This window comes from Diachasmimorpha longicaudata, chromosome 7 (genome assembly GCF_034640455.1).
Source record: "Diachasmimorpha longicaudata isolate KC_UGA_2023 chromosome 7, iyDiaLong2, whole genome shotgun sequence".
NCBI classification, from domain to species: domain Eukaryota; kingdom Metazoa; phylum Arthropoda; class Insecta; order Hymenoptera; family Braconidae; genus Diachasmimorpha; species Diachasmimorpha longicaudata.
In genome coordinates, this window is record NC_087231.1 from 7,951,455 (window position 1) to 7,973,278 (window position 21,824).

Below are 21,824 nucleotides of genomic sequence, written 5' to 3' on the forward strand. Positions count from 1 at the left end.
AATGTCGACGAAGTGAAGATCGATATTAATGAAAATGGGACTCCTCCTCTAATACTGTAAATTCTATAAAAACTGGTAATTTCCCAGTTGGATGTACTGTTATGATACACTCAATGATCATCGCGTTATTTATCTTTTGAGGATGTCCCTAATTTAGTTTGAATTTTCCTCGTTGTTTCCAAAAGTCTCTCTAATGTCTTTTTCCTTGGTCAATGCTTCCGTAAATAACAGTTGTTTCGGGTCTATATTGGATTTACATTCAATATTATCCCCATTTAATGATTACAATAATTTTAAAAAATATATTCTGGGGATATACCTTAAGCTTCTCAAAATTCTCCTTTAAAAAATTATAAGTTACTTGACAATTGAAAAAAAAATACACGACATCCCAGCATTGTAAAGAACGTCGGTGAAAAAAAAAATGACCAAAGTTCCTCGAAATTCTTAACGATTTCAATTCTCGGTACAGCTGCAATAATCTGCAATCCCGTTCACAATTTTACCTCCGCGTTTCATTATCCAAATTTATATTGAAATTTTTCTTCCATCCCAGCTGTATTTTCTTCTCATCAGTGTGTGACTGAGGTTTTTGCTGTTTGTGGGAATGTCTCCGATGATTACATCCCCGTATTATTTCACAATCTCCTTTTTTATGCCCTCACTGTGCAAGGATTTCAGGTTTAATTCAAACTGAAGAGGGATAAAAAAAGAGGGAAAGAAAAAAGAATCCCAAGAGGTCATATGGTATTCCATCTCGTCGCCACCGATACGTACGTCTCGGGCACACACAAATCCCTCCACTCCGGGCTTATCAATGTACCCCCCCAACATCAAAGTAGGGACTGCATAGTAGCACTAATGCCTCACCGAGTGCACTTCCCATACAGCAGCAGCGCTTTTCTTTGAATTGTTAACCATGCATTATGTCATCGCTGAGGGGATCGAGATTACATGTACTTTCTTGGTCTGAGCCCCTCACTCAGATCCTGAATATCTACTATTCGTGTGTATAGCCGCTGAGAATGGAAAAGAATTGCAGAGTGGAAAAATACTCGAGGGCCATTTGGTAACCAACATTTCCCAGTTACATTATAGTCTCAATGGCACATTCAGTGAGATCTCGAGATCAACATTCCGAGAAGGAAAGGAGTCGAGTGAATTTTTGAATTCTGGAAAAGGTTAAATTGAAAATTGGAGAAAATCTCGGGATCAGGGTAAATGCGACTGAAATGGTTGGCATTCTCATTTATAAAAAATTGTTCACCATTTTTTTCTCTCTATTATTCATCGAGAATGAGATTTTCAGACGAAAACAAGTGAAATACCATTAGGATTTCTCTCTGTGGCTGAAGAACTTTATGAATAACTCTATGGGCTTTTATTTTTTTTCTCTCCAATTATTCCATTCGTTATAAAAAAAAATACATATCCTGTGAAGCTCCCGCATGATCCTCCTTTCTTCACCATTGCACTCAAAAATTCCTGGCTGAATCCTCAGGAAAACACACTATTCGCCGAGTTTGTCGGAGCGTGTCCTGAGCTGCACAGAATGACCTCTTGATTATTCCGAGCTGCTGGACTAAAACGGCTTTTGGCTTTGGTGTACACCAGGGGTGTCCAAACTACAGCGATTTCATTTTCCATTTTGTACGGATCTACGTACCGTAATTCCATAATCTACAGCATCTGGCTCCCTGACGTTCATTAAAAAAAAAGAGGAGAACGAATGGTTTTCCAGGTAAATTTTTGTTCGCGAAAAACAGTGAAACTGGGCGGCCGTATGAACTTTTATCTGGACAGTGGAGAGTGAATAATTGGTGGAGCATAAATTTTCCGGTTTTCCGAACGTAATTCCCACCACACTGCATAAACCAATCATGACAGGACCAAAAAATAAAGGATTTCTAAAAACATGGATAGTCGGATTGAACGGGATTGAGGGGCTGAAATTTCGGATGTTTCCTCTGAGGAAGCACCAACTACGGGTGGTCATGGGAGTGTGGTACCCATATATTTAATAAACTGCCAATTTAAAGACACCCAATATGAGTCAAATGAATAAATTTGTACCATTGACCGGGTCGGGATCCTTTAATCTCCCCGTACAGTCGCCCCGTCGCCGACAAAGATTAAACTAGTGACAAATACAAGACTCATACATGAATGTAATTAAGTCGAAACATCAATTCCGGGAAAGGTCCCGTGGCTATCTACTGGAACGTGTGTGTTCCTTGAACTGGCGTTGGCTCTACAGCGGCTTTAAAAAAAGAAACAGAGTTGTCGGATGTAAAACTTAAAAGACAAGTTTTTTTTTTTCGAAAAATCCCCGCGACTTATTGCTATCGAGGGCCAAAGGAATTGCCTCAAATAGGGAGCAATAAAATCAAGCATATTGAAAGTTCTTGGCACTCTGTACACACAGATTGGATTGAGAGCCATTTGATTATTTGGTAATATGGCTCCTCACTGTGCATTTGGCTGACTCGTCCAGGCCAGCCTTCGCCACTATAACTCACCAAACGTCGTCGGCTCTGGGAAATTTTTCAATTATAAATTCAACCACATTACGTATCTATTCCCATTTGGCAGCATGTATATGGAGGAGGGTACCCACACTGCACATAGATCAGTCTCGATGGTATAGGGAGAGGCCTTATCTCGCCGTTGAATCGCAAGATTTCTACCGAGAATGATGAATAGCTCTCAATGTTTATTCTCACAAACGCTTTGCCGACTGAACTTTTTGAAAATTCACTGAAAATTCTTTTCACCATGTCGGCATAAATAACAATGCATATAAATAAATTATTTAGATAAATAGAGGTGATAAAAGATTAACCAAACACTCGTAATACTTACAAATGTACACAAAGTGCTGTGATAATTTTCGATTCGCTGACTGTCAGCAGAAACTCTCTGCCAGTGTTTCTGACTTTGAAATTCGTTCGTGCATAGGTTTACGAGCTTGTGCACGGTTTCCTTATACCACCCGAAGTGCTGTGTAGATTTAACGACGGATGGAATAAGCAGATCCACGCTGCAACCCATGGACGAGTTACGGTTTATCGTTGCGGAAGTTCTTATCTCCTTTTGCGAAAGCGAAGGAGGCGAAGAGAGAAGAGCCCGTGGAAACTAAAAATACTGAAAACAGAGAAAAGTAGATAGAAAAAAAAACAGCGACTCTCGCAACGGATCAGTGCTTGGGGTATTGACTATGACCTCACCAGGTGTAGCAACTTCCTAGGTGGATCGTAAAAGGGCCCATTTAAATCCGGTAATACTGATGCCTTTGATGAGTTTCCTGACTTTGCATTTATAACTGAGGTAGCAGCCCTTCCTCAAATGTCTCGAAGTTTACGAGGATATTGTCTCACTCGATGTATCATCCCAATACACCAGATCGATGGTGCATTGGGGTTTATCCTGATATTTCGCGCCCGCAGAATTTTCAATCATTTTTATTTTTATGAAGAGGTGAGTACAGCACCGGGGAGCCTCCCCGAGGAGAAAAGATAACTAGTGAATAATCCTTCAGTGAGTGGCAGATGTTGATAATGTTTTGAGAGTTTAAAATGTGACTTTGAAAAGTTTCAATTTGACTCTGTCAAAGTGCTGCTTTTTTTGGCTATAAGAGAAGATTTGTTGAAAGACCTGCCCTGAAAATGCAAACTCGACTCCTCTCAGCGTATGAACTAGCCATAAAATGTCTACAACATCGCTGAATACCCGGAACTATTAAAACCGATAATAGAGAGACAGGCGGCGTGGGTCATTCGTACCGAGACGAAGATCGAGCGTGACTCTTAGCGGAAGTAATGAGCTGCATAAGCACTCAAAACATTTATTAACTAAACCAACTCTTTTCACGGTGCATTCGTGCGCCACACAGAATCTAGTCAGCTTTTGCCCAGGTTGAGTGCACCAATTACGCACTACCGCGCACGCTAGCGAAATCCAAATGAAGATGATGCTGGTGTGGGTCATTGCCTATAACGAGGAAAACTAGTCCTGAAGTTTTCTGTAATTACAGGTATCATCCCCCTTCTAAACGCTGAGGCTATACTGAGCTAAGGTTGAGGATGCTCCTATATCCTTATTCTGCACATCTTTGGTAAGTCTGCACCAGCTAATTATATGAATTTACAAAATGATAAAATCAGCAATGCATCGACTGTTTCATTGCTTGGGTTTAAAAGTTTTATGGCAATTGCTTGTGGATTATCAGTTACAAGGTACAGATTTATGGTCATGAAATTGTCGGAGAGTTTAAGGAGATTTAGTGCTATTCAGTTGACGGTTTTTTTTTATTCACTTCATGTACAACAAATTGTGACTATCAACTGATCATCAGATCAAATACCGATTAAAACAGAAATTAGAAAGTCGAGGAATTGATGTTCAGTTAGTGCATAAATACACGATTAATTCCATAATGACTACCTCAATGAAACATTAAATATTCATAACTCGACGTTTCAATTGACATGTAAGCTATTCTGAATAACTCTGAATTTATGTTACTTATTAAGATCGACAGGAAAACGTGTTAATTCTGACCCTGCCATCACCTCAAGTATTTCTTACCTGTCAAGCGTACCCCTAAAATATGAATTGTCACGCACATATTTAACCCATAAAAATGACATTTTTATACCGCTTGAACTTCATGAACTCGCCGAACAAAAGCCAGTAAAGCTAGGAGTCGCAGTAGTGTCTCTGGTCGAGTGACAACGCCGAAGAGCTTTATAAAAAGTTCTTTGAAAATTTCAATCAGTAAAATTCCTACCAGAACATGCGATATTTATGAAAAACCGTTGCAATACTCGAAGACAAAAATAATTGTCTTTCCACCATTCGCTTCATATCCTCGGATTCCCTCGAATCATTGAATTTCCAGATAAATAACTACAATTGACCCTCGATTAAACATTCGACTCACGCGTCTGCGAATAGTACGATAAGAGTGAGGCACGAACACGACCGATCTGACATCCAATTCCGCCAGAAGTTTCAATCTATGATCTTCAGTTCTCTCCAACATTGACTGCCCCTCCCTTACCCTTACCCACCATACTTCCAATCCTCTCTCAGCTCCTCTTGAATTCCCAGTGGATTGCACCATCTTACCCCGGAACAAAAGGGCGCAAGTACTCACATATTCCACCAGCACTTGCGCCCCTTTGTTTTCAGCGCAATGACATGGAAAATGAAAGCCTGAAGGGCCCTAGGTTGGCCCTAGCTTCAAATCACGTGAAAGACTAAACCCAATGTTACGCCTGAATGCTCAGTACGAACCTCCTCAAAACCAAAGAAGCCATAAGAAACAAACAGCGAGCAGTGGAAAGAGTATTAACATCATTCGCTTTGGAGGTAAAATTCAATGGAATACTTGGTGAGATCTTGAGGGGAAATTTTCAGCAAAACAACAGGGGTACAGAGACCCTGCCCTCGGTATATACTTGTAACAATAAGAGAGAGACAGGGCCCTTGAGCAATAGCTGAGATAGAAATTCCGTAGAATTTATGAATCTTTTTAACGATTGTCTAAAACTTAATTCACTGTAATAAAAACATCACTAGTTATTTTGTCTGTTGTTGAATCGTAATTCACTGTTACTCAGTCATTCCATCCATGTGTTGTACACGTGTCTCTAGATTGCATCCGTGGACAAGGGGATTATGTATTATAAAAAAGAGAGATCCCTGTGTCAACAGAGATTTCTGTTCTGCCTGGAAGAGAAGACATGAATTTAAAAAGTTTACGGTGTTTACCCTGTCAACCTTCTATCATTCCTTTTTTTTTCATCTCTCTTCTGCATCATGGGGAACTAGGAAAAAGGGGTTATGGTGACTGATTGGAGGCATTCGAGAACTAATCTAATAATAAACCGGCTTAAGAGTCTTTGAAATGCACAGACGCCCTCCTAGGCTATAAATTTGGAAAATTTTCAGTAAAACATTGAGCTGGGAAATGACTCGTCTTTCTTTTAGGGAAGAGGGCTTTATTTTTATTTAACAATTTTTTTTTCTTCTCCATTCCCTTCTATCGTTGATCACGATATTCATTGAGGCGTCCTCTCGTGTTCTCATGCTGGAGGCACTGGAATAATTGGAAAGCCCGAGCGTGGCAACGACCGAGGAAGTAAATCACTCCTCCAACAATGTCGAACGAGAGGGACTGGAAGGAGAGGACGAGAAAAAAAGAACAAATGAAGGGGGAGAGGGTTGGTGGGAGGGGGAGAGAAAAAGAAGATGTATAAAGAGTAGCAGAAAACGATCGCACCCACCTGCTCCCTCAGATTACTATTTCTTCTTTTTTTCCGTACAGTCGTGGCTTGTTTCGCTGACACCTGGGCGCCATCTTTGAAAATGAGGAGAGGGATATATATTTTCCCCAACTTGTGAAGGCGTTTGGATGAGAATTCGTGTCACGAGCGTACATGTCACCCCGCGTCAAATATCCAGCGTTGAAGGATTTTTTTACTCGTGTGTCTAGCAACCTTTGGCGAACCCATTTCAAGGAGTCAATTTGATTTTCTGATGCCTGTCTTCTGGGACACTCTACGTCTGTCCTTTTTTCATCCCTATATCATTTCCAATCTGCATAGTCGATATTATTCTCCAGCAACAATACGACTGCACCAATAGTATTTTGTACCAAAAAAAATCTTTTGTAGTTACAATTCCATCGTCAAGTCTTTTTATCCATCCTTCGTATTGTAAAATTGGCTATTATTTAGTCGAATCTATCCCTGAAGTCTCATTACTATGCTGACCAATCTCCTGATCCTGCCAGGGTTGGAAAATTCCAGAATTGACAAAAAATCTTGAGAACTTGTTGCCAGACGTACTCTTCATTTCCCCCAACAATCCAATAATTTTCTCCTACGTGATACCGCACTGTAGCAAGTATTTACCGTGTACATTCGATATCCAGATTAGAACAACCCCGGGAATATGGGGTCCTTTCGCAACAATACTGAAGATTAGCTTGATGCATGGCCGTTGAGATTACACCACAGTCTCCATCACCATTCCTAACCGTCCACCATAGCCCACTCAGCTTCCACTTTATCAGTTCTTCACCAGTACACCCATTACGAAAGACCATCCCCTTCTCCACATCATCAGTGAAACTCGATAATAATCCAGAAAGCCAATTTCCTCTCTCTCCCCCCTCCCCTTTCACCCCCAATAATTTCCCTCATTAAATCGCCAAGCACAAACACCCCCTCCCCTCCAAAACCACAGAATCCACATGTACTACAATTTATAAACACACAACGTAAAATGTGACCCAGAATGTTCGATCGCATTTGAGCACAAATCACCATTTTGAAAATTGGAACAACGCAGAAGGTAAATTCACCCCAGTAGTTGTGTCCTCTGATACCAAAACCACAGGAACGTGCCTCCGTATTTCAATTAAATATCACGTTGAGCGTATATCTGCATTCCAGTAATGGAGGGGTTTGGTGGCTAGTCCATATACAACATCAAACCACCCCAAAGCTCCCCCACCCACCCTCCTTTACCTACGCGTATATACGCCATTACCATTAATTAAACATCCCGCGTGTACTTGAATCGTCACTGAGTTCGACCCTCGCCCTTTCCATCCTCACCACCTTCTCATCCTTTCCACCTTTTTCCATCTGAGTTGAACCCTCGAGGATCCAATACCCCCAGGTCTCTTCGTCACGTACTCCCACTTCCACATTTTGTACAGCCGAAGGCTACCAAAACAGCCTCCACAGGGAGCCCTCCACCGTCTCATTTGCATGGACGACTCCACTTCGATCCTCAACGTCACATGCAACATAACACCCATCAGCAAAGGGCCACCGGTTGCCTCCAGGAGCTCAGAGACATGTACCAATAGGCCTAGAAGGCAAATGTACCGTTACACGCGGCGCGTACGCCACCCAGTTCTATATGAATGTGTCTAGTTGGTTGTGTCTGGCTTTGCTTCACCTCCTCATTCATCGCCTCCTTCACAACGGTGATTAACGTCCACCACCTGACGCCCTTGGCTCCCTCTGCTATTCGGGCTGGTGGATTACCTAGTTTAGTGAAGAGTCTGGGATAACTCTCGGTATAATCTCTTTCCGAGTGATTGTCATTTGCGAGAGTTATATATGACCATGAATCGTTATGCCAGGGGTTATTTATGATTTAACTCCCTTGGGGTGTAAACCGTGGGAGTTTATGGGGCAATTCGGTTTTTATTCGGCGGTGATGATAATCACTTAAATGTCTGACACACATGTAGAATAATCGCTTGGATAACGGAGGCGATACGTTAGATGCGTTGTTAAATATTTTTACCGGAGTTTGTTCTAAAGTCCTCCGGTGGACTTTGCTTTCAGTTATCATAGGTGAACGTCTGTAACACGGTCTTGCCGACGTGGAGACAACGAGCACTTACACACTCACAGAAACTACTTTTCATGAGTATAAAAGGAATGATCAATCGACTTTAAACAATGGGATACATCAGCGCTGGAATTTTCCCTTAAAATTTTCAACGACAGCGATTTTCCAATCAAAACTTTTGGCCCTCTCCCCCGTTACAAATTGATAGGGTTAACGTTATGAATTTCGTCGAGTTTACCAACTCATTAGTAACTTTCCCTGATTTTTTAATCGTTTAATCCATTTACCCCCGCTCACATTGTACATGGGGCAATGTCACCCGTGAAATATCCGGCTATTTGGTATATGTATACGTACTGGCTAGGGGTCGCAGTAATTTACCCAGCGCCGCCCAGGTAACTTCGTTACTTAGGTAACTTATAGGAGGTTTGGTATGGCCTCGGACGATGCACTAGACTACCAGGTAACTTATTAGGAGCAGCTCGCATATCAATGCGCTACAGGCGTCCATGAATCTGAGAATAACTGCTTCCGTACAGTCGATCCCGCGCGGTGCACGACGTGCCCAACATTTTTATCACCCCGTGTATCCGCATCCAATAAGAGATGAGAGGTTAACGGGGATTGAGAGTGCCTGAAGACGGTAGTGCGACGAGGAGAGCGCAGGCACTGGGGCCGAAGGGGACAAGAGGGGGTGGAAAAATGGGGATTCTGATACGTGCGGAACGTGCAATATTTTAGCACGGGGTGCAAAGCTACACTCGATAATGATATCAAAGTGAAACGGGGGGGTTGAGAAAGGGGAGGGGTAGGTAGTGGGGGAATTTTTATCACCGGGAAAATCCGTGTTTCACGGATAGTGATGATTCTTTTTATTTGCTCAGCTTGATTGCAATTCTTCACATTCTCAACGTTCCTAGAATAACGATTATAGGTATTCCATTTTATTAAATTTCGAATATTGGAAATTCGAGGGGCATACAGGAACCCGAATAATGCTGTACGCAAATTGTTTCAGTGGGAATATCAAGATGGGTTATTGATTTCGGAGGGATTCGAGAGAATTTCGAATTTTATCGCACACTGGGAATATTGAATTTTAGTTAGTTTAATTAGGGTGGTGAATGGTGTATTAGTGGGCTTTATTAAATTTCAATTTTGTCCGTGGAATTAATTGCTCAAAGTGTACACGTTGTGGCCGCATTTGTTCGGAAATTTTCACACCTTCAAAAGGATTTTAACGGGAGGGAGCTCTCATCATGGGTTATTTGTCACTCCGTGGGGCTTTAAACTAGATCCTGAGCAACACCTCGTTTTCACTGTGCACGAGAGCCACAGACCGAGTGCTACACCTTTAGATTACCCAAGATCGTAGTAGATTTGTTAGGAGGGAAGACAGCCCAGTGATGATTACGCTCGCATTTCCCAAGGTGGTGGTTTCAGCCCTCCCAACGCCTCATTCCCTCGACTCTTACGTCTGCCTCGTTCGTACTCTTTCCGTAAGGGAAAGGGGCAAAAATGTTGTGGAGCCCAAAGGGTCTCATACGCGAAAAATGGCCGAGTTATATCACTGAGAATGTTAGGGGGATTGAGATAAATTAGTATTGAGCTTTGGAGCTTATCAGGTCGGAGAATGGAAATTGACAGTTCTCTCTGATTTTGCCACGAAAATCTGAATTTTGACGGCTAAAATGACCTGAAATTTCCGCAAAACTTTCGCAATTCTCCTGGGAAAATTCACACAAAATTTTTCGACGGTGAATGTACCCAGTCTGTTCATCCCCTTTAACTAATATATTTCGGGGCCGGGAGGTCCGCCATTGTAATACCCACCGAATACACAATATTCTCCACTTTCTCCCTCCAGTCTTTCCTCCCTTCACTCTCACTGTCCTCTCACCTACCCATTTTCCCTTTCCCTCTCTTATAACCCCCTCGTTAGGCCTGGCGTCTCTTTGCACCCTTACTCCGTTCGCTTCTACCCTACCCTCGTTGCCTTTTCAAAAGGCACCAAGTCAGTTTTTAATCACAGAGTAAATGTGTCTCTCTCTCTTTCTCTCAACTCGGCCCTATAGTCTCCTCCCCTCCCATCGCCCGCGAAAAATGCGTTGTACATCGTACACTGATGGCTTTCCCCCAAGTTTCGCTCCCCCGAAAAATGGATCATGCTGAAAGTTGACCCGTGCTCTCGTCCGTAACGAAAATCTCACAAATTTCCCGTTAGTTTCCCTATTTTTCTTTTTACTACCCGGCCGCTGCTTTTCTCCACTACTCGGCCACCGATTGGGTTTATGGGCTTTCGGAATTCCGCGTTTACGCATATTCAAAACCAACCGTTTAGTTCTTTTTGTGTCTATATACACTTTTCTCCTGGACGCATGACCCCATAGTGGTATTTACGAGCCCCTTGACGTGAGTACGATTCGGTCCGGTGATTCTCCATGTTCCTTTTTTCCATTTTATATATTTTCCTTTCTTTTTTTTTGTGCCAGCGGGAGGGGAGGGGGATGAAAGCAGAGGGAAAAGGAGAAAATATACGGGACAAAGCGTCGATTTACGTTAATGTGTTATGGGGCTCGCGTGCCACGAATCTCAAACGTCTCCATTCTCGCCTCTCTCCTTGGAAAATTCGCTGACACATGTTTCTCTATATTTTTTGAGGTTTTTTATCCTCGCTGGGTGGATGCTGGGATGGGGAGGGGTACAGAGGGATGAAGCTGGTCAAGAGTTTTCAACTCACCGACTATCGGAGTTTTTTGACACATCAGCAAGTTTCAACTTTTCGACTCTCCTCGTACTTTTTTCCCGAGTTCATGATTGTTTAGGCAACTGCAGAGGGACAGAAAGTTTTGTCGTGTTTTGGTGAACTATAATCGCTCGATTTACCTATCAACAGTATTAGGGTGTGGGTTAAGAGGTTCATGGGTAGTGGGAAAACACGGAATTACTCCCTGAAGAGCGATGTGCAGGTCTCTCCCTCTCGTTTTACTTGTTTTCGGTCTTTCCCAACCTTCCAGATGAATCATAGTTACGAAGCCAGTTGACCACCATCGTTGAGGTGAAACTGGGAATCTAGCAAAGTTGTCTCGTAAAAGTGTAATGAATGGGCGATGGGAATGGGTGGGAAGTGACCAGAAATTTTAGCGATCTCTAAAAACCCCATTTCTCTCAGGTACTCTGAAAAACTCCCTATTTCATCCACACGGGAAAAAATAATAATTTTATAAAAAAAACAACATCGAAAGACTCCAATTACAATAAATAACCCAGAAAAAAAACTTGCCTCCATAAACTCAGAGTAAAAACGTAAATCACAGAGTATTAAACGTTTGGAAATCAATCGACGTCGAGGTACAACCGCTAAAATCCACACAATCCACCTCCAAAGTCACTCAAAGTGGAAGCGAAAACCCGTTCGGTGTATCGCACAGAGAAGGGTATACCGTGACACGCATAAATTACGATGTAATTACAGTCCCTGTGGATCACGATCATGGAATGAGGAGGAGACGGGGTAGCGGATGAGGGAGGAGGGGGGAATTTCTCCCTCTTTTCCACCGTAGACGAAACGGACAGATCGGATCTCTCCTCTCTGTGGCTTCCATTCGAGTTTATACCTTTGCAAAACCCGTAGGGACTCTTGCAGCAGTACTGCATCGGGCGCCTCACGTTTATTCCTACGTCGTAATGCCGATGTAACTGCCCCCCCTCCTCCCAGCCACCTTCTTCAATCCGAGATAAGCCTTTCGCGTTCAATGCCAGGCGAGTTAAAGCTCAGATGAGAGAGACGGTGAATCCAGAGAACTGAAATCAATGCTCATACTGACATTGTCAAGTGTTGGTGATCTAAACCTCGTGAGACACTCGACGAAGGCGCAAAATGTCAATTTTCGCTGTCGGCCGTGGGTTTGGCCAATTTCAGCCCTCCCACATGTCTATTTTATTCATCATTAAGGAATAATATTTTTATTTGCCCTTCTCCGTTTAACCTGACCAACGATATACCCACCTAGATCCCACTCTTATCCCCGCGGACACGACTCTAAAACCTCCAGTGCAGTTGTTTCTTCGTTCTCGATTCACTCGAGATAGCGTGACTTCCTTTGAACCGTGGTATAAAGCCAAGTTCAAGGCGGTAGAGGTCACCATTAGAGAAGATTCGTTCAACGGTAAATACACAAGATGATGTGATTTTTAGCCTCAATGCCTTTTTTTTTTATATTTTCTTTTCGAAAGCCGAGTTTACGAGTTGGGCAGTTGGAGGTATTACATTACTTTCACGATATTCAGATGTGCATCTGAGCGTTTTTTAATGCGTTCATGAGACAAACATGCTGAGGATAATGATGATGATGTTAATGAGAAGAGGAAGAAAAATAAAAGTCAGGGGAGGTTGAATTTCTCCCTCTCTTCTTGCCCCTCCCCCACTCAGCTGTCCCACCGACAGCATTGACTTCATTTCACCTTCTCAACTTCATCTACCATCAGCCACAATTCTGGCTCTACCACTGAACAAACTCAGCAGAGCAAATCTCCGGCAGAAACCTGACTGACTCCGGGCAAAATCCACCCACCCGTGCGGCTGACCTGTCCTCTCATTGCTGGCTTACCTGAGCACTGAATTTTCTAGATCGACCGTACCATAACTCCGGGTTGTATTATGTTCCTGTGTAGTTGTGTGTTGCACTGTTGTTTTTCCCGCCCATAGCGAGAGAGGTGAATATCGAGCGGATACCGGTGCCACCGGATGTCACGTCAAGGAGGCCCTGCTAATCATGCGTCCGCTCTAACAATCGATTTAGGGTACAGTGTTTTTTTTTCTAATGCTCTTCTGTACTTTCACGTCGCTTTTTATTTCATGGATATCGATCATAAAGGCTAATTGGAGGGAGATTTTGGTGGGTTGAGCGCACCTATGGAAATTTGATACAGCAGGATGCACGATTTTAGTTCGATGAATTGATTGGGAAATGGGATTGAAATCCAGGGCGGGAATTTCTATTGCATTAGCGATAGATGCCTTCAGAACTACAACGAGGGTCTGATTTTGGGATGAATAGGTTCCTAAATATTTTCATTAATTTTTCATATGTAAATGAATTTCTATGTAAGCAAAGGCACTTCACATTTCGTGTCTCCTACATTTTGACGTTTCTTCACTCCACCGGTATCGATCATAGAGTCGATAGTTCATGTGCTATTTCGTTCGATTGAATTTTGAAATGGAAATTTGATACAACAGGATGCAGGATTTCCCTTCATTGAATTGATTAGGAGTGAATGCTCATATCAAGGGCTTCGATTTGCACTGCATTACTGATGGCTGAATAGTCCCCGGTTTATTCAATAGTTCGGGAGCAATTAAATAATGCGAAGGGAACGATGAATAAATTAAATGAAGACTCTGTGAATGAGTGTGAATGTAAATTACCCACTTTCGATATTGGAAAATGTATGATTGCAGTGTCATTCTTTCACCGTTCGAAAATCGAAATTCGATACAGCAGGATGCAGGATTTCCCTTCGATGAATTGCCCATAGGTATATCGTGCCAAGGGCGTGGATTTCCCCCTCGTGTGCTATTATTGTCCTCGATATTCCATTCTCTTCCCCACAGGTAGAAATCAACTGCGGCGACAGTTTCCAATCGTTTTACGAGTGCACTCGAATTTTTCGTCGGCTGAAAGCCAGTAATTTTTGCAGATGGATTTCCCTCCTCCACGTCTTCGTGTCTCCTCCTTCTCATTTCGATTTTTTTTTTCGATTCTCTTTTTTTTTAAACCGAACTGGATACAATGAACTCGCTCGAACGTCCCTCATCGTCAGAAGCTCGAGGAGGCGAGGATTTTCGGATGGGGGATGTGCACGATGGGTTGAGAATGGAGAGAGAGAGAGTGAGACGACGAAACTCGACTCTCGCGTGAAATCCGAGAGGATGGAATTAGATCGTAATATCGTTTGTTCAAGTTGGCAAGGCGCGCATTGCTCAAAAGTTCCTTTTTCGTACTATATCTCCTCTGTTCTTTCGTGTTTCAAAAGCTCCACCCTCCGGTTTTCTATCTGTCCTTTTCTTACTCCTGTGTCTCTTCACCCAAGATATTCATCAGTTCGTGTCAAGGGGTTGCTGCTTGGCGTGCTACCCTCGTACCAAACGGTTCACCGCCCTGGAGTCTCTCTTGTGACGTTCTCGAGTATATACATTCTCCTCTCCTCTCAACTGTTTGTTTCGTCCTTTTTTTTTGTTGCCTTGAGAATCACCGAAAAACCCTGGCTGGAGTGACTAGCAGTAAAAGATAAATTTTAATAAGACGCGAGAGCCTCCTCACTCGGGATTAAAGAATGTACTTGCTTATCTCAATTCAAGGTGGGTCGTTTTTTTTTTTTGCTAGGAAGTCACAGACACTCACTCTGGTACATCGCGCATTAATTTTCTCGCGCCGTTGGTGGTAAGTTTGATTAATTAGGGCGTGCGCACGGTGACGTCGTTGATTAAAAAATTTATAAAGACTTTCTTCCTTCAACTCAATTATTAAAAAACCATTATATTCAGCGAAATGGAATTTTTTGTCAAATTCGTAAAATGTTTACATTCGACGGGAAGTTTTGCACAAATGGGAAATCTAATAACTTATGAGATTGATCATCATTTGGCAAATGTTTTCTCGGCTTACGCGACAATAGAATAGTGAAAAGTATCAGGACCATCGGAGAGAATATTAGATTCTAATTACAATCGTCAATATTAATTGGTCAATAGGGGTTTCAGTGTTTGTCCAGTCGCATGACTGTTTTCCAACGGGAAATTTATCCAATAACAGAGCAAACGGATACCCATATTAACTTGCGCGTGGTTCTTCTCTCATGCGGTACAATGCGTATACGTGTCTTCAAATGTGTGTGTGTCGCTGTATACTGCGTGAAATCAATACCCCCCTCCCTCAGCACTGGTATCTCGTGGTCGTTTTACCGCTTAGTATATATACGGGCGTCGAATGTTCAAATACGAATTGATTGTGGTTGAATTACAATATTGGAAAACTGACCGCGGGATAGAATGAATTCTATTTATTATCTTATTTGTGTAATTCTCACGGTGTTGGAGAGGTTATCGGTGGAGGTGGTGAGCATCATTTCGTGGATTGTTGCCGTGATGAATCAATCGGTAAAATCATGAAATATGCACTCAGAGGAAAAGGGAGCCTCGCCAATCAGGATATATTTATCTATATGAATAGAAACAATTCTGAGTTTTAGGAGATATTTTACGATTTTTTTCGTAAATAAATTATCCGTGAATCGAATCGGAAAAAACGAAATATTCTTATAACATTCGTTCACTCCAAACCCATAAAAATATTTCTTCCAATTCAAAGGGAGGCCGGGAGGATAATGCGGACTGGGAGGAATGCCGAAATGGGGATGAGACAGTGGTCTTATCATCGGAAATTGGCCAGAACGCGCGCGAAATATCACCTCGGTACGATCTCGGGGTGCCGTTCCAGAGCTATAGCTATCTACAAACGGATGTGACGTTATGCATCTCCTTGGTTAATGCCGTATACCATCCTTCCCTCTCCTCCTCCTGTGTGTCCTACGTTGCCTCCGTCATTTCGGCAAACCATTGCCAGGGCCCCGTAGTATATTCCCTCCTACGCTGTGCGAAATTCCCCCTGCGAACGCACACGGCCAGATGTCGAATTTACACGAGCAATTTCTGATTATGACGGCAATAACCGATATCGAGCGTTGAGTCGTCTGCGCAGTGTCTGCGTGTGGAAAATATATTATTCTATTTTTAGTGAGTTTGCAGAATGAATTTCACATGTGAAAATTGAATTGATGAATGAAATGAGTATTTCATACATTGAAATTTCAATACCCCCGGGGAGAATGGAGTTAATAAAGTTGACAAAGAAAATTTTGTCAAAAATTTAATAGTCGATTTATTCAGAAGTACATGTGCTGTCAAGTCAGTGGAGGATGGCAGAAAGGGTCAAGGTTTAGAGTAGAAAATGGAAGAGGGTGTATTCATATGTTGCTCAATTGTCTGCACTGAGAAACATGTATAATTGACTGGATCAATTATCAATGAGATTAGCAAAATTATATTTTTTTTCTAATTATACAAATAGAGAAAAATAAATTAAGCAATAATTATGGGTTATTTTCGAAGAGATTGGATCGATCTCTAGAAAAAAAGATAACTGATATCAGTAACGGACCGTTGAAATTACCATTCAAATCTTCAATTTATTTCGAGGAGAAATTTTTTTGTCCTGAGAAGATCGTCCAAATGTAGTTCATGAGGATTAGACGAATATGGGTGAGTCGAGCGTCATTACTATTCATCGGAGGCTTCCATGGGTTTAATAAATATAATTATCCTCAGAGAAGAAAGGAACCTCGTATTAGCGAGGAAATCGCGCTCTCATCGTTGTCTATCCCCATTTAATCTCAAACTCCCTTGGCACACTCGTAGGTATACACAGGTCATTAAGTCCCCCTCCCAGCGTACCGTCCTTTTTTTTTTGTTCCAGTAATGAATGCGCATCGCGTTGGAAATGACCGCGAAAGACTCGTTTCGGGATATATATCGTAAGTAACGTACAACTATAATCCAACTGACTGGTGCGGGAACGCGAACTGTTTGGAAAATGCCGTCAGAGGGGATAGGTTCAGACCTTTTAATCGTTTGAATTCTTTGACCCGCGGGAAAATGGGAATGCCAGTGGAATTTTCGTTGGTGGATTTTCGGGCACCCTGGGAGGTGGAGAAATTTAATTACCAACGAAAGTGAGTCGTTAAAAGTTTCGGCGTATTTCAGGATTTTTCTTCTCGCAGCCCTTTCACTCATTCATTAGTCGAGCGGCCTCAATTTTACCGGGGTTTTTATTAGGCTCAATTCATCCGGCTTCCAGTTAGTCAGGTATATTGCTGAAAACATTGCTATCGGGATCACTAATTTACGGAAAATATAAGGTAACTTCGGCAACTTGTTCACAACATTTAAATTAATATAGAATGAGAGATGAGGAAGTTGATGGTATAAAAATTATTAAATTCTGATAGGTTACTTTCATGTGGTGAACATTAGAATTTTCTTATTCATCGACCCACGCGGCATAAATGTTTAGTAAAAATTACGGCACTGATAGTTCACTCACTGGTTACACAATCGACTCGGAAAATTTAAGTGTCGGTATCGTAATTCTTTATTGACGATTCAGATTAAAATTCCGAAGTGCTTTGCGAAAATTGCGTAACAGATCCGGAAAATGTCCTACAACGATGTTTCGCTTCAGAACTAGGAAACCAATACGTCACTTTTATTGAATATTTTTATCGGTGCACTGATATCGCGATTGACTTTCGTCATGATTGGAAACAGTGACGCAGCTGTCGATGAGACTTGATAGGATAGTTAATATTGCTTCTCATGTTGATAAAATTATCGATTCATTGCTGCAATTTAATGAACATTTCTCAAACTACTGCACGTAATGGTACTCCAATTATCCTGCATAATGTCGCTAAAATAATCGCAGTAAATCGGGTCATGATTGACAGAATATTGCGATGCTGTTGCTAGGTGAATAATTATAGAAAAATTCAAACACTTTCCATTAAAAAATCTACAATAGCAATGTCATATTCCCCCCCAATTTAAAAGTTACGTCCCTATGTCACACGGTATTTTGCTCCCTGGAATTTCCTTCGAGATGTTACTCGCACCAACTTTTTCTCATTTGTCACGGCAAAATCAGATAAATTTTCAATCCAGCTAATGTGCACTTTGAAATATTCAGCCATGTTCCTGGAACAATATAAAAGGGTAAACTCTTAACAATGAATTCATCCCATATAATTTATAAACGATGTCTTTAAAATAAAGTAAATTCTGAAAGTTCATATATTGCAGCTCTCACGGTAGTCAACGAGGTGTCGTGTAACTCATGGAACAGTGAAGCTAGTACATCGGATCGACGCCCTGGGCATACACATACAGCTTATATACCCTATTGCCTAACCGATCGTGAAGTGTGATATTATCCAGCCTATGCTCCTGGCTGGATAACTTTAGTCCCATCGTTACCCCCACAATCTCAGGGCGTCGAGCGTCACAAATGACTCAAGATTTGCCTGATAAAAGTAAAAAATTTCGTCAAACATGAAAGACACATTTGATAACCCAAAATCATAACACGTGAATAATGGTACACTAATGATTTACACCTAAATGTTGTGTTACGGTAGGTCAATTGCTTGTATGTCGAGGTCTGGTTGTCGGGCACCAGGCACGAAGCTGAACTACGCTCCACTGGGCCATACCAGACTCTGAAACGCCGCCGGAAAATGCACTACTCTGAAAAATCCTGTCCTAACTGCCGGCCAATAATCCTCAAAGCAATATTTTTGTACGCTACGAGAAAAAACGAACAATTTACCGTTCTCGCACTCTAAACTGGGTTCAAATGCCTCCGCAGGGTGAAATTTACGGAGTGGCGTAGGACATATTACGGTTACTTGAGATTTTTTTCTCGTAAACGGAATCAATACTCTGTGACACCCTGGTAACAGACGGGAAGCCCTTATTTTTTATGAATATCATGGAATATTAATAATAGGATATAAACTAGTTTTCATCTACGAAATTATTCGAATATAACATTTGTGTGTACACAGGCAAAATTAGCATATTCTTGACATCAATGATGTCAAACAATTGATGCTCTTTGCAGGAAAATACTAGTTTGTAATCAGCAAATATTGCCATCAATCATTGGAATGAGGTGAATGCCCGCATTGTAATCAAAATCCGCCTCATTGTTGTGCTTGCACCACTGGCCATCACGACCAGTTGAATATTAATTATTCCAATCGACTTCACGGTCAGTATGCAGTATTTCAGCCATAAATAAACAATCAGTGAATTCCGTCTACAGCAGTGCCATTATGGAGATGACAAGCGTTGAAGCGGCAATAGAAACAAAAACAAATTATTTCCAACAGCCGGCGAAGGTATCCCACAAGCCACGTTTTGTTGATTTTCTCAACTTCATAACTTCATAAAGAAACGAGATGATTGTTGCAAAAAAATTAACAATATTTCGTCATCTCATCCTTCGGAGATAAGTTGTTTTTCTCTGACACCACAATAATTCCGGAAATTAAAAAGAAGCAGTACCAGATCAACCTATTATTTAAGAACCCAACGTTGTTACATTTTTTTGGCAGAACGCGCCGGATAACTCGATATTAAAGTAATCGAGTCGTGGAATTGAAAAATAAAACGTTTGATTTTGTGTTGCTTGCAAAACACTTCTAGAACCGCTCCACTGATCGTTCCCTTTTTTTGCAGGAGTGCGACTGAAGGCAGAAACCAATTGGAAAATTGTTCAAAGGGAAATTACAAGAAATTAGAAGCCGAAGGTGAAGGACACCCTCGCGAGGAAAAAGTTCGTGGAGAATTGCGACTGTGAGTGAGGCATTTAATCAGAGAAAATTTCTCATGTGAACATGAGATAAAATTTCTCTTTCCCAATGTGAAATAAAAATAAATCTCCCGAAAATTTCGTATGGAAATGAAGGAACCGCCCTTCGACTAGATTCCGTATATTGAACATTCATCGAACCCCTCCATCTCACCATATCTCCTGTACTCCCCTTTGCCTCTTCTCCTCAAACTGAAAAAAAAAACTATTTCAAGAGAATTTGAAATGTCAAAGACCCCGATGATGAAGCACGTTCACGAAATTACAAGGCGTAAACAAAGTCAACTCAGGGGTTGTTTTCCACTATCCGAACAGGACAAACCAGGATGAAAAGCACATTTTCCCGCTTATTACATTCAAACACCAACGACTCGCGTAGTTGAGCATTGAAGGAGAGAGATGAGGATGAGACAGCAATGAGAGGGGAGAGAGAGAGTAGGGATGATGTCCTCCATGTTCGCGTTGAGGTCGAAAGGCCACACTCGAGAAATATATATCACGAGATCGCGTTGATAAAACAGACTGAGAGCCCCCACGTATAACTGCTGATCTTCGCCAGAGACAATATTTATTTCCCTCCGACTCCCACAACCCCCTCCGCCCTCGACGATTTTACTCGAGACTTATATCGAGCCATATAGTTTGACAGAACTTCTTCCATTTATTTATTTTTGTTTATCTCCCTTGCTTTTATTGTTTTTTTCGCATTTATATCGCTGGAAACGGTGAAACCGTGTCGATTGAATGATATTTGCCGGGCCAAGCGCTTGGAAATGGCGAGAAGCTTCAAGGGTGTATCCAACGATCGACCATACGATAGACACGCGATGCTCCAATAACCACTGAACTGTTATCACCTTTGGGTTTGTGACGAAAAACATAATAATAAAATTTTGTTGAAATAAAAGCAGTTCATAATGTGATTTTTATCGCATCCTGCTGAAAATTATCAGTTCACGGACCGTTTTTTATTCGTAAAATAGTGGTTTACGACGTGATAACGGCTCCGTCAATAGGGGTGCGATACTTCACATCGCTATTCACATACCACGAAGAACATTCAAAAATTTTATGCAAAAATTAGAGCAAAAACTGCCGTGTCTTCGATTATGTTCATTTTTTTCTTGAAAATCATGAGTTTGGTCTAAAACTTCTCTCTAAATTATATAGGAAATCCACCCCCGTAGAGCACTCAGTCAAACGAGTGATAATACTAATATTTATTCAACTCGAAATGAATATGCAAATGCATAGTGAGTATTGATAGTGCATAATATAACTGACAATACCGCGAATCACACTGTTTACTGGACAAACGCTGGAGATTCCAGGGTAACGACAAAATCCTTGATGAAATTGTAATGCAGTGATGGTGTACGACGATACTACCCTGTCGTGAATATCCTTTCGTAAATATAAAAACCCGTATATTGATTCGGTAAATTGCATGATGAAGGGAGCGGTTGAATTGATTTTTTTCCAGCCCTTTAATTATTCCCCGTTCCATCACTACTTTGTGCAGCTGCACGATGCAAAAAAAGCATATCAATAACAGGGGAAAAAGTACCTGGAGGTAATTTTTCAATGATTGCACTGGTGGATAGCCACGCAATACTACAATCATACGCGTCTTATCGCTCCATGAATGGTGAAAATACGAAATCCCTTCTCTCATTTTTCTTGTTCTTCTTTGTTTATTATTACCATCAACGGAGAATTTTACTTCAGAGGTGAATGCCCTGGGTTGAATTAAATGTCTCTTTTCGACTGCTCCCTCATCCCCCCTCGCCCCTCTATCGCCTTTTAAAAACTTTTCTCCCTTCCTTCCCTTGAATCTCGTCGTCTGTGAATCAAGAGAAAAAGGTACGCTCTGAATCGATTCACAGTCGCTAAAAGTGTGTTTTCAGCCTCAATTATATACACCAGGTGTCCTCGACAATTCTTCATCCTCCA

General features: G+C 41.6%; 1 long non-coding RNA gene across 2 annotated transcripts in view; it reads left to right on the plus strand.

Annotated features, from left to right (window-relative positions):
• Positions 1 to 20,672, plus strand: part of LOC135164873 (uncharacterized) — a 116,482-nt gene extending 95,810 nt beyond the window's left edge. For both annotated transcript variants that reach the window (XR_010299399.1, XR_010299398.1), the window contains 2 exons: positions 4,034 to 4,114; positions 19,739 to 20,672. This is a non-coding gene — a long non-coding RNA (uncharacterized LOC135164873). The remainder of the gene's footprint in view (positions 1 to 4,033; positions 4,115 to 19,738) is intronic.
• The last annotated feature ends 1,152 nt before the right edge of the window (positions 20,673 to 21,824 follow it).